Source organism: Sarcophilus harrisii, chromosome 3, assembly GCF_902635505.1.
Source record: "Sarcophilus harrisii chromosome 3, mSarHar1.11, whole genome shotgun sequence".
In the NCBI taxonomy this organism is placed as follows: Eukaryota; Metazoa; Chordata; class Mammalia; order Dasyuromorphia; family Dasyuridae; genus Sarcophilus; species Sarcophilus harrisii.
This window is the reverse complement of record NC_045428.1, coordinates 64,164,893-64,178,727: the sequence shown is the minus strand read 5'-3', so window position 1 is coordinate 64,178,727 and position 13,835 is coordinate 64,164,893. Positions and strand designations below refer to the sequence as shown.

General features: G+C 40.9%; 1 protein-coding gene and 1 non-coding gene across 8 annotated transcripts in view; one reads left to right on the top strand and one right to left on the bottom strand.

The window, feature by feature from the left end:
* TNS1 (tensin 1) overlaps positions 1–13,835 on the bottom strand; it is a 266,384-nt gene that overhangs the window by 203,701 nt on the left and 48,848 nt on the right. The gene's annotated exons all lie outside the window — the stretch shown is intronic.
* Positions 4,993–5,098, top strand: LOC111720050. The gene has a single exon (XR_002769917.1). It is a non-coding gene; the product is annotated as a U6 spliceosomal RNA (small nuclear RNA).

The following is a 13,835-nucleotide window of genomic DNA, read 5'->3' as shown; positions in this document are numbered from 1 at the left end:
TGAGAGGACTTGAAATAAGTGGACTCCATCTTTGACCATCCTCATGGGTCTCTGCTTCATCAACTCTTCCACTAAAACTGGTCCACGAGATCCTCCAGAGAGCTAGTCCGGACAGTATATTTTGGCACCCCAGCGTGGGGGCTCTAGAAACCATAGTACATTTTGGCACCCCAATTTAGGGGCTCTAGAAAGCATACTACAGTAATACCTATGCTATTTACCTCACAAAGTACTTTGATTTTTTTATATCAGTACTTATCCAATTTAACCCAATGTTCTAATCCGTCAAGCTTTAGGTTTTGTTTTTTCTTTTTTAGATAATCATGCAATCATTCCCCTTCTGCTCTCTGTGATTTATAAAGTCTGAAACAGGCCATCTATAACTTATTCAAATTACTATTAAGTATATTAAATAGTACATGATTCAACACAAATCACTGGGGCTCCACTAGACATCCTTGCAAGCTGATCTAGAACAATTAAAGATTCTTCTTTGAGACTAGTCGTTCAAACAGTTGTGAATCCACTTAACCACATTATCATCTAACCCATACCTCTCAATCTTGTTTATAAGAATAGCACAACAGACTCTCAAATGTTTTGCTAAAATCTAAATAAACTGTAATAATCACATTCCTGTCTACCCATCTAAGAACCCCATAAAAAGGGAAGTGAGATCAATCCACCATGACCTGTTGCCAATAAAATATATCAGGACTTGATGCCTTCTTTACTCAATGTTCATTATAGTCACATCTTTTAATAATATGTTTTGTAATTTTGCCAGAAATGAAAGTCAAGTTCACTAGTTTATAGTTTCAAATCATACTTTTTGTATTTTTTATGAAAACTATGGGATTCTTCCTCCAATTCTACTGCAGCTCTCCCATCTCCAAGATCAAAAAAACTTTAATGATTTATTAATGCTCTTTTTTATTTATAATTGCTATTTTCCAATGACTTCCTCTCTCCAACGGAGCCCCTTCCTTGTAACAAATAAGTACAGTCAAGCAAAAGAAATCAACATTTTAGTCATGCCTGAAACTGCCTTTTTCAAACCTATACTCCACTATCTGCTCAGAGGTGGATAACATCTCCATGATCTTCCAAAAAACACAGTCAAAGGCTCTGTAATTATATCTCCAATGAGGAGGAAAGGGGGAGAAATGACCTCTAAGATCTCTTCCAGCTCTAAGTTGATAATCCTAGTTCATTCTGGCCTTTAATGTCCTCCTCAACACTATAGTGATAGGATAATATACACCATGCTTTTAGATTTATTCCCCATTACTTAGCATTGCTTCCATCTTCTGAATGTTTTAAAATGTTGATTAATTCGTGTGTTTCTGGGAATTATTCCTCCCTTTCCTGCTCACTGGAATCATTTCATTTCTAAGGCCCCTCTGGGATGACTTCCCCTGAAAATTTTTAATCCATAGAATTCTATTCTATTCTTTCTGGGAATCCTATGACATCTACTCTCCCAAAATCTAGGGAGCATATCAGACTGCACCTGGATTTCCTTCTCTATTTCACAAATTTAAGATGTATTAAGACCCTTGTTGATGAGAATTAGTCTCAGAATAGAAATCCCTCTCATTGGCTCCATCTCCTTTTGAAGGATGAAACTGTTATTAAGGCAAGCCAAGAAATTAATAGATGATCTGCTCATGAAGGAGAGAGCCAGCTCCAGCCAGCACATGAGAATGTGCCTCATCACCATTATATCAAGCCTTTGTGTTAGGGCTGTGATCTGTTTCTCAAATACCCCATTCATTTTTCTCTCTATCCAGGTGGTCCGTAATGCACTTCAATGAGAACATCACTGATTTTGCTTCCAACATTCATATTTACTCCAGCATTTCTTCTTTTCTCTGGTTCACAGATTTTCTCATCTAAATAGGTTTTCTTTTTAACCTATCTTTCTTTTTCTTTTCTTCCTTCCTTCTTTCCTTCTTTTCTTCCTTCCTTCCTTTTCTTCCTTCCTTCCTTCCTTCTTTTCTTCCTTCCTTCCTTCCTTCCTTCTTTCATTGCTTTTCTTCCTTCCTTCCTTCCCTCTTTCCTTCCTTCCTTCCTTCCTTCTTTCCTTCCTTCCTTCTGAAGTTATGCCCTTCCAGGGCCTTATCATTTGTTCCATCCCACATAGTCTATTACAATAAGTGATGTGAAATTTGCTTTCCTGACTTAGGATAGCTAACTACCCAAAATTGTGTGCTTATATGGAGATATCCGAGTCCTTAATTTTCATTGCTGTTTTTTTTTTTTTTTCTTGAGTTTTGTTCTCAATGAATGAGTGTCTCTTCTTTTTCCACACTGAAACTGTTCTAGCTTGATGGGCAAACATAAGCATCTTCTTTGTGTTCTCCCCCCCCCCAATTCCCACTTTTTCACTCTCCTTTCTTTTCTGTTTAAAGCTCTTTATTGAAGGCAAAATGTTATTACAAGCCCTAGTTGGGGATCATTCATCCCTAGCCAAAAGCCTGTTGTTTCTATATTTGGTGGTAGAACCTAGGAAGCACACTGGATAGAGCACTGGACTTTAGAATTAGAAAGAGCTGAGTTCAAATTCTTCCTCAGATAATTTCGAGCTATTTAACTAAAAACAAGTCATTTACCCTTTCTTTTTTAATTTCCTCATTCATAAAATGGGGATAATGATAGCACCAATCTCATCGGGCTATTGTGACAACCAAAATGAGATGTTACGTAAAGTGCTTTGCAAATCTTCAGTCACATAAAAACAAATTATTTTTATTCAAATCCTACTCTCAGACATCATTTACTTAGATAGCTGTTTACTTCCCAAATCCACCTTTAACTTCTGAATCTCTCATATTCAATGGAAAACCATGGTTAAAACTTTACCTGGGTTCCTAATATCTCCAGCTTCTGACCCAAAATTTCATAATCTTTAGCAATGGTTTCTAGATTTCTCTTGACTGTATAAGTTCTGTACCTTTAAACCACCAAATGTGAACCCTAATAGGTTGCCAGGGAAGTATTCATTCTCCTCCTCATCATCATCATGTCAACAAGTCTCTTCCTTGGTTTCCCCCTTGACAACAGCTAGCACTTCTTCCAATCATCACTGGATAATGAAGAATTTACAGCAACCTTTCTCAGAGAAGTAACTGCTTCTTCCTCAAAGAGTCCATCTTTCTCCTCTCTGAGAAGGGCCTCATATCCACTACTTAGCCTTCAGTATTTGGTAGATCCTCTCTTTCTTTTCCTTCTCTGCAGCACATTCATCTACCCTTTGGTCTGACAAAGGGCAGGATTCCCTTTTACCTCTCCTGACCTGTCTTATTCTTTGTTTTCACATGAAAGCAATTCTCCCATTTTCATTTGGTTCGACTTTCTGAGGAACTCTTCCTTGTCTCCTCTTTTAGAAAAGACATCAAGCCTGCCCTTTGAACAGAGCTGACTATTATTTAGCTATGTATGACACAAAGACTAACATCAGCACAATCTCCTGGCTCATACTCCTTGCTGGAAAGATCTTCAGCTCTTTAATGTTCTTGCCAGCCACTCCTTTTTTTAAAAAAAAAATATATATATATTTTTCTCAATCACATATAAAACTAATTTAACATTTTTTTTTAATTTTGAGTTTTAAATTCTCTTTTTCTTTCTCCCATCTACCCTTTCTGCAACAGTAAGAAATTTGATGTAGATTATACATGTGCAATCATGTAAAACATTTCCATATTAGTCATAGTGTGAAAAAAAGACAGACCAAAAAACATGAAAGAAACAAAGTAAAAATAGTATATTTCAACCTGTATTCAGACTCCCATCGGTTCCTTCTCTGGATGTGGTCAGCACTTTTCATCATGAGTCCTCTGGATTTTCTTGGATCACTGTATTGCTGAGAATGGCCAAGTCACTCATAGTTGATCATCTTATAATATTGCTGTTTCTGTGTACAATGTCCTCTTGATTCTGTTCACTTTACTTTGTGATAGTTCCTATAGACCTTTCCAGGTTTTTCTGAAATCATCCTGCTCATCATTTCTTATAGCAGTATTCCATGACAATCATATACCACAACTTATTCAGCCATTCCCCAGCTGATGGACATCGTTTAATTTCCAATTCTTTGTCACCTTAAAAAGAACTGCTATAAATATGAATATTCATAGTTATGAATATTTCCCCCCTTTTTTGCACATAATTTTTGGCTTGTTTGGGTTCTCCATCAGATTCGATGCTTCTTGAGAGTAAGGGTATGTTTTTTGCTTTTGTATCCCCAATATGTAGCGCAATATGTACTGACTAGCTGCTTGCACATTTCCTGTTCAACTCGAGTTGTTAAAAAGTCTTTCCTTAGAGAAAACCAAAATTTGTTTTATTCTAATTCCCACCTATTGATCATAGTTCCAAATTATATAACTACATAAGATATTTAATCTATTTTCTATACAGTCCCTAATGTGTCATAGTCCCAAAAGCCCAAATCTCAGTTCCTTCAATATCCCTGCTATAAAGATCTTTCACTTACAGCTTGATGATTAATTCTCCAGTTCTCAAATTTGGCTTTGGCGTTTGTTGTTCTTTTCACTACTCTTGTTAATGGAAATGCACTAAACGAAGGAGAGAAGCTAGGACCCACAAAGGTGAGGTTATAATTTCTAAAGGAGAATCTATATAGTTCTCCTGCAATACCTTCAAACTGAATAAATGTGGCCTAATCCCATCGTAAATAAGGTTCCTATGATATGAACACTTGACAGCATTCTTATTAATGTAGTTCAAACTTATATTAGTTTATTGTTTGTTTTTCATAGTTACATAATATCCTAAACTTGTGTTAAGGTTTTTAATCTACTAAAATTCACAGGACTTTGTTTTTCATATAAAATACCAGCAGAGCTTCTCCCAATTTTTTCCTGGTACAATTGAACCAAAAATGAATTTTTACATTTCATCTTGTTAAATATCATCTTGTTGATTTCATTCAAGGAAAAAAGGTAAAATAAGATAGAGTGATGCTTGGTTCCGCAGCAAATATAGGAAAATCAGAACAATACAGAGAAGATTAGCATGGCCCCTTTGCAAGCATGATATACAATACAAATTTATAAAGCATTATATTTTTTTCTTTTTTGCAGAGATGGGTAATACCTATGGGATTTAAAAACCTTTGTCTATGAGTTGTCTTGAGTTTATAATGTTATATTCCCCATATAAAAAACCTTTTTTTTCCTACAAAAAAAAAAAAAAAGATAAGACAGCAATGGTCTATGGATCAAGATTATAAGGTGGTTCAGTTTCTAGGTGGGAAGAAGGTTCCTTCTGGACCTCCGGGTGATGACTAAGGGCCATGTTTTTAGGAGGGCTCCAAAGCCCATATACCCAACTCCAGGAAACAATCCAACATCGGTCATTTCCAGAAGTCATGGAGGTGTGGAAATGGGACTACACGCCTCCTCCACATCCCTACCCTTTTCCATCTCTGGCCAGGTACATGAGAAAGTCTGGCAAAAAAAATCAACATCCCTAGACTTGGAATAAGGAAAACTAGCTCAAATTCCCAGGAAAGTCACTCTGTTCCAATTTCCTCAACTAGGCAATGCAGGGAAAAAAGCAAAACCTGGAGTCAAGAAGGAAAACAAGTTTAAATCCATTCTCAGACTCCATTATTTGTGAGACTGTGTGAAGGTCATCTGACCTCTGCCAGCCTCATTTTAGTCAACTGTAAAATGAGGATGATAACAGTACTTACTTCACAGGGTTGTTTTGAAAGTCAAATGAAAGAATATTTGTAAAAGTATTTAGCACAGTACCTGGCACATAGTAGGCACTATATAAATGCTTATTTCCCTTATTCCTTTGTTATGAACAGAGTATTTTGAAAACTTTAAAGTGCTACATGAACCAGCATTATTGTTATTATTCTAGTCTCCCAAGCAGACATGTTGAATCAGCCATCCACAGAGATTGTACAAGGGAAGAAAGAAATGTGGGCACTCATCTCAGAGTGTTCCATTACCAGATTCACATCTATCTCCATGATAATGGAGGTGTTGGAATCCTTCAGGGATGATGGGGACAGAGCTCAAACATGGGGAGAGCAGAGTCATTGTGACTGCTTCAATTCTTAGCTATCTCACCCTCTTTTCTTCAATTCTGCTCCCCAACAACTCCAAGGGTCAATTGTTTTCTTAGGAACATTGTGTTCTCATCATGAATCTTGGTTCAACTGTTCCCCTGCCTCCCCCTTCTGGCTGCCCTCCAGCTGCCTGTTTAATAATGTACAACCAATCGGCCATTAACTGCAGATTTTTTTAAAAAGTTGGATTTTTTTGTATCTGTAGTTGCTGGTGATTGAAAAAAAAAAAACAACAACAACAACAACAAGTTTTATCTGGCTCCTCTCCAGCCCAATAATAGCCTGCCATTAATAAGAAAGCCTAGAAGTCATTCCCCTACCAACATACTAATCTAGGCTTGTCATGCTATCCTTCCTCCAGAGACATTATCTTTTACTGGATTCTAGGGAAACCAGCAGCCCAATCAGTTAGGAGGTCTGGGGAGGTATGGGAAAACAGAGGGTCTAAATGGGGAAATGATCCCAGGGAGAGAACAGACTGGAGAACAGTGAGAGAAACCTCTCTGACATTTCTAAATGATATTTTTCCTACAAACCCAGTGCCTCCCAGGAAATCTGCTCCTGGAAAAACAGTAAGATAGGTCTGATATGAAGAAAAAAGATATTCCTCAGTGAACTCAGGTACCTGGTGCTAAAGTCTACAGAAAAGGTCAGGAGAGGAAAAAATGAAGGTCAAGTAATCACATAGAACTCCCTTGCCCTGATCTCCTAACTAGTGCCCTGACTATGGAATGACTTTCAAACTACCACCAAGACAATGAAACAAGAAGCAGATGGGAAAAGGGAACTAGGACATGGAAGCTCTCCTTGCAATAGCATTTTTTAATGGAACTGGAGATAAAACTTAGGACATAATAGTTTCCTTCCATGTAGAAGGTTTAGACTTATTCTATTTGTTCCCAAATGACAAAATCAGGAATACCTAGTGAAAGTTTCAGAGAGGCTTATTTAGTCTGGAAGAGACAAATGTCCTAATAATTAGAGTTCTCCCAAAGTAGAATGGAAACAGTAAATTTGTCATCACTAGAAACCTTTGAGGAGAAGGTTGGTGACAGGAAGTATGTGCTGGAAAGAACACAAGACAGAGAGTCTTGGCTAGCTTCTGCCACTAACTGTAAGACTTGTGAAGGTCACTTCCCTTTTCTCAGCTTCATTTTCCTCATCTGTTAATAACTTCTGAAAATCCTTCCAGCTCAAACATTCTACTCTAGTCTAAGTTCCTTCTAGTGCCAACATTCTATGATTCTCTCCTAGACAGGGCAGTCTCCTTCTTCTATATTTTATGATTCTGGGAACAATCTATTATTCTATTTTCTAAAATCTCCATTCTAATCTATCTCTGATATTCTATGATTCTCTCCTAAGCAGAGCAGTCTCCTTCTTCTATATTTTATGATTCTGGGAACAATCTATTATTCTATTTTCTAAAATCTCCATTCTAATCTATCTCTAATATTCTATGATTCTCTCCTAGACAGTCTCCTTCCTCTATATTTTATGATTCTGAGAACAATCTATTATTCTGTTTCCTAAAATCTCCATTCTAATCCATCTCTAATATTCTATGATTCTCTTCTAGAAAGAAGTCTCCTTCCTCTATATTTTATAATTCTGGGAACAATCTATTATTCTATTTTTAAAAATATCCATTCTAATCTATCTCTAATATTCTATGATTCTCTTCTAAGCAGAGCAGTCTCCTTCTTCTATATTTTATGATTCTGGGAACAATCTATTATTCTATTTCCTAAAATCTCCATTCTAATCTATCTCTAATATTCGATGATTCTCTCCTAGACAGAGCAGTCTCCTTCCTCTATATTTTATGATTCTGAGAACAATCTATTATTCTGTTTCCTAAAATCTCCATTCTAATCTATCTCTAATATTCAATGATTCTCTTCTGGGTAGGTCAATCTTCTTCCCCTTTACTCTATTTCATAAACATTCTATGGTTCTAAAATTTTCCATTCTAAGTTTCCTTTTATCTCAAACATTCTATAATTCTCTTCTACACGGGGCACACTCCTTTCCTTTCCCTCAATGATGCTGTGAACACAATAGGATTCTGTGTTCTAAAATTCTCTACTCTAAGATTCCATCTGTCTCTTCTAGGTAAAGAGTCTATTTTCCTCTATATTCTATGATACTCTATTATCCCGTATCCTAAAGTTCTCCATTCTGAACTTCCTTCTTTCCCCAAAATTCTATGATTCTCTTTTAGGTGGAGCAATCTCCTTCCCCTCTCTATATTCTATAATTCCATCTATAATTTTGTATGCTAAAATCCTCTCTTCTAAGCTTCCCTCTGTCTCCAATATTCTATAACCCTCTTCTAGACAAGCCAGTCGCCTTCTCAGAAGATGTCTAAGCACTCCTGACCTCAGATTGTTATTTATCTGAAAATAGGGAACTGGGTGAAACAGACTCAGTTCAAGGAGTGTGAGTCTATTTTTAAAAATTCACTGGAATTTGTAGTGCTCCTCTCTGCCTCCCTTATTTGGAGAAATTTTCAGGAAGACTTGGACTCCTGGGTCCTTAAAAACTCAGCCACCCTTGCAAGTTGTTTTTTTACTTCCTTTAAGCTCCACGTTGGTCATTTTTTTCTGAGATATTACCCAAAGGTAAAGCAGACAGAGGATGACTAGTCCCTGGGTATTTATCTTAGCCCTCTTTCTTTGTGAGTTTATCACCTGTTCTTTGTCTTTTCCTGTTTCTACTCTACATACAATAAGCACTGCACCCTCCTGCATCTCTTAAGCATCTTCCCATCACTCCCAGACAGAGCCAATTGCCTTTTTCTCTGTCCCTTCTTTCTTATTTCAAATTCTTCTTCTACACCCATTGTTGCCAAAAATATTTCCCTTTGCCACTTCCAGGTAACACTCCTTCTCTCACTATCTAGATCCTTCCCCCCCCCCACTATCATCTTGTCTCATCCCCCCACAGCCAGTGTTGGACCTGTCTAAAGGTGAAAGTGAGTCCACAAAAACCCTGTGTTCCCAACAGCGCCTGGCAGGGTCTTGGTGCTCGGGGAGTGTTTATTTTGAGTGCCATGAGGCATCAGGCTAATAATAACACATTCCTGGGGAGGAGATAAGCAGCCCCCAAGCATCCCCGGCACGCTCCTGGACACAATGTCTCACCCCTGTGGATTCCACCCACCCGCAGAGCTGGCTGGGGGGCAGAGGGAGGGGAGGGCACTGAGGTGGAGAAGAGAACCAGATGCTGGCACAGGGAAGACACAGCCAGACTGAATTCTCTCTCCCCACATACACTCTGCATTCCCGAGGAATCCCAAAACCTCACTGTTCTATCTTGTTTCTTCTGTGTAGATCTGAGGAGAGAGCTGGAAAAACAAAGGACAACCTGATTCACTATCCCATTTTCCTTGCAAAGCTGTCCCCTCAAGGACCCTGCTTATATTTAGAATGATTATATTACATGGACCCTAATTCATCCATGATCATGTACATAAACACACACACATTTATATTGTTTTGATGCCTCTGTAGGTTCCACAAGGTAATATATATATCCTTAGAAAAAATGTGGGGAATGAAACCCCAAATCCACAGAAATATCCTAGTAATTGTCTAGTCTGGTCATTGGGTCTAATCAAAACTCTGTCACACTTAACTGTGTGACTCAAGCAGATCCGTTCTCCTCCCTATGTGTTCATTTCTTCGTTTGTAAAACTAAGGCAGTTGTTCCTTACAAAAATCTTGTATTATCTTCACTTTACAGCTGGGCAAACTGAGGCCCCAGAAATGTAAGTCAATGTGCCCGCAGTGACTTACTGTGGGGTCTCCTAATTCCTAGATTTCTAGGTCTTCCCCTATCCAGGAGTCCTCAAACATTTTAAATAGGGGGCCAGTTCACTGTCCCTCAGACTGTTGGAGGGCCAGACCATGGTAAAAACAAAAACTTTGTTTTGTGGGCTTTTCAATAAAGAAACTTCATAGCCCTGGGTGAGGGGGATAATGGTCCTCAGCTGCTGCATCTGGCCTGCGGCCATAGTTTGAGGACCCCTTATCCTATACTATTCTGCCTTCCAGAGGCTCCCTCCATCAAATAAAGCTATCTTCCTGGGCTTAAAAAAATTAATCTGGTAACAAGGTTTAAGGATCAGCCGAAGGAATTGAGCACGTTGAGCCTAGAGAAGACCCAGGGATGAAGAAGAGAGAGAATGACATGACAGCTACCTTAAACCATTTAAGAAGTCATGAGGACTGGACCGATCCCTTCTGGAGCCACAAGGAAGAAGCAAAAGATCGATTTAGGAGAAACAAGTGGAGCTACCCTGAAGAAGGATTGTGTCCCAGCTCTCGGATTCTGAGATTCTGAAAATGGGGCTAAGATCTCTGAAGTCCCTCCTACAGACCACGATGCTTGGAGAGGAACATTTGACTCTATAAATTATCAGGGGCTTTAGATGAAGCAGAGATGAAAGAACTCAGGCCCATCTTGCGCTGAGCAAGAGAAAGGGGAATGAACCTATCCCTAAGACAGTATTGAAGACAGTGGAAGGGAGGGGAGAGGGCAGGGGATTGGATGAGAATTTCCCAGGCAGGGGGATATGGCATCAAAGAGAAGGGCTTTGGTGTGGTCAGTAAGGCAGGAAGGGGTCAGGCACTTGGCTGGCCATGAAAGCACTGGGAGACATGGGAGGACTGAGCATGGAGGGGAGAGCATTCAGAAGTGAGACAGTCTGTTCCCACCAGGACCTTCGTTTGCCATGTGCCCTGACTGCCTGACCCTGGCTTGGTCAGCTGGCTGGGATTCCCAGAGCTGCTAGAACCCCGTGGTGGGCCCGGGAACTACGGAGCACCAAGGCAAGCAGGAGAGCCTTACATGGACATTTCAGGGACATGATATTTCTAGGATGAGCCAGCAAGGAAGAGGATGGAACAAGCTGCTCTTTTTCACTCGCCTTGTCCCTTCCCATAAGCCTCCCATGCTCTGGCCCACAGGGAAAGAGGGTCATCTTCCCATATCAGACCCTCCTGGACTGCAGCCCTTTCTGTAGAACATGGAGCAATGCAGGGGATGGGAGGGGCAGCAAGCTGAGGGGCAGAGGAGCCCTTGGGGAGAAAAGGGTGAGGAAAAGAGAGAAAACAGGAGAAGAGAGAGTGTGGGATGGAGGAGACAGTCAGCACCTAGCCCCTCACATTCTCATCACGTCGTGCTCCCAGCCGTGAGTGCTAGAAAAATAAATTAAAAAACAGATAAGCCCACAAGAACAAAGAGGAAGAGGAAGAGACAGAGGGACAGAGAAACAAAGGGAGAGAAACAGAGACAGACAGAGAGAAAGAAGAAGAGAATCAGAAACAGAGGGACAGAGAGACAGAGTGAAAGAGGCAGAGAATCAGAGACAGAGGGAGAGAGACAGAGACAGACAGAGAGAAAGAAGAAGAGAATCAGAGACAAAGACACAGACTCACAGTAAGAGACATCCAGAGGGAGATACAGGGACACAGAGAGACAGAGACAGATAGAGAGAAAGAGGCAGAGAATCAGAAACAGAGGGACAGAGACAGAGACTCACAGAGACACAGAGAAACAGAGAGACAGAGAGAAAGAGGCAGAGAATGAGAGACAGAGACACAGACTCATAGTAAGAGACAGTCAGAGAAAAATACAGGGACACAGAGAGACAAAGACAGAGACAAACAGAGAGAAAGAGACAGAGAATCAGAGACAGAGAAACAGATTCACAGAGATACAGAGACACAGAGAGACAGACACAAAGTCAGAGACAGACAGAGATGGAGGGCAAAAATAGGAAATATAATCAATCAATCAACATTTATTAAGTGCTTACTATATACTAGGAACTGCTTAAGGGTGGACATAAGATAGATAACAAAGCTAGAAGGAGATCTGATAGAAAAAATAGGTAAAGAAGATAGAGGCGGGGACTAATAACCAAACAACAATAGCTAGGTAGGTAGAAACAAAGATGGAGAGATAAGGATACATAGAAAACTTGAACAGAGTCCAAAATAAAACAAAAACAAGGAAAGGGTTGAGAACTAAACCCTGTAAGGAGTGGGGATGATTCAGCCCCAGAAGAGAAGGCTGTGGGAGGGAAATGAGGGGAAGGACTGTTACCAAATATGGATTTTAAGTCTCTGCAGTTACTCCACAGAAGATAGTAAAAGATGAAAAATGAACACAACAAGAGAGGAAGCTTTATATCCTAGCAGTGCAAAATAACCTTAGATCCACCGGTCCATAGCCTGAAAAAAATGACCAAAAACCTAGATGTGTTTTTTTCTGGAGCCAGAAGGCAGAAGACTGGTGGGATGACCTCTGGAGAGCCTGCTCATCTGAGGATTCTAATTTTATGATTCTTAGAACACTGAAACATTCCCTCCGAGAGGTTATGAGTCAAAGAAAGGAATGAAAAAAGGGAAACTGGAGAGTTCTGCCTCCCCCTCTCCTTACCCCACCATCTTTTTTTGGACCAGGGCTGCTTGGGCAGAGAAAAGGGATAACCCTAGGAGTTTTCAGTCAGCCCGAGAACTCCATGCTCCCGAGATTCCTGCTCTCCTCACCTTGCTTTTCCCCCCACCCCCCGGCTGTGTTCCTCCTGCCCAAAACCTAGTCTAGAGAGATTAGAACTGCTGTCCAGCTGAGCAGAGGTCAGAAATTACATGATCAATCTCCGAGCGTGTCTGACTGAAGGAAACAGAGGGTTGGCCTGGGAAGGGAACGGGACAACAGGAGCCCCGGAGGCAGAGGGGTTGAGCTGAAGGGTTTCCTCATCTTCCTTTCCAGGAATGCAGGGGGAGGGGAGACAGATGGGGGATGCTGTCGAGGGGAGATGGTTAGCCGCTGAGGTCATGCCCTATTCCCAGCCCCAGCCGCTTGGGCATTGCTAACGTAAGCAGTGTTTGGGCTCCCGGGGCTGGGGCCATGATTTTTTTATCACCCTCCTGTGGGAGGGGATTCTGTGGGAGGGGGATTCTGTGGGAGGGGGATTCTGAGGGTGCAGGCAAACCAGGACCAGATTTTGGGTTACAGATAGCAAGAAAGGAAGAATCAAATGGAGAGGAGAGACCCCAATGGTGGTTCTCATAATGAACCTATAAACCCCTCTATCGTCCCAGTTCTCAAATACTGGATTACAGACAAGGCGGATGTTTATATCCTTGGTCCTTCACCCCATTGCACCACCTCCCCCCGGACCAATTCTGCATTCTACTCATGGGTAGAAATAGAATGAGAGCTTCTTCTGGGTCCATGGGTGTGAGATACTGGGGGAAGAAGGGCGGAGACGGGAACAGATGTGTTTGTTATTACCCAGAAGAGTAAGTCCTGGCTCTTACTAGAAGGCAGACCAGCAGCGAGAGGGATTATCCACAGGAAGGTGAGAGTCTCCTCCCCATGACCTGTGCCTCAGTTTACCACCAGGAGCCATCTCATGTACCCCCCCCACCCCAGCCTGTGCCCAGAAAGGACCAGTCCTCCCCTTAGCTAAACAAAGCCCTCGTCTGTTTTTACATTTCCCGAGAAGGAGATGAGCGGCCTTCTCCTGGGCACCTGTTCCACGGTTCCCTGCGGCTTAAAGCCAGGAAGCTGATATCCTGAGAGCTCGCCAAACTCGCTCTCGCTGAAGCTTTGGGTCTAAAGACTCTTGAGTTATTCTCGTTGGAGCTGGAAAGATCTTTATCACCCAACAATTAAAGCACCAGAGATCTGAAGCTTCATGAAGGCA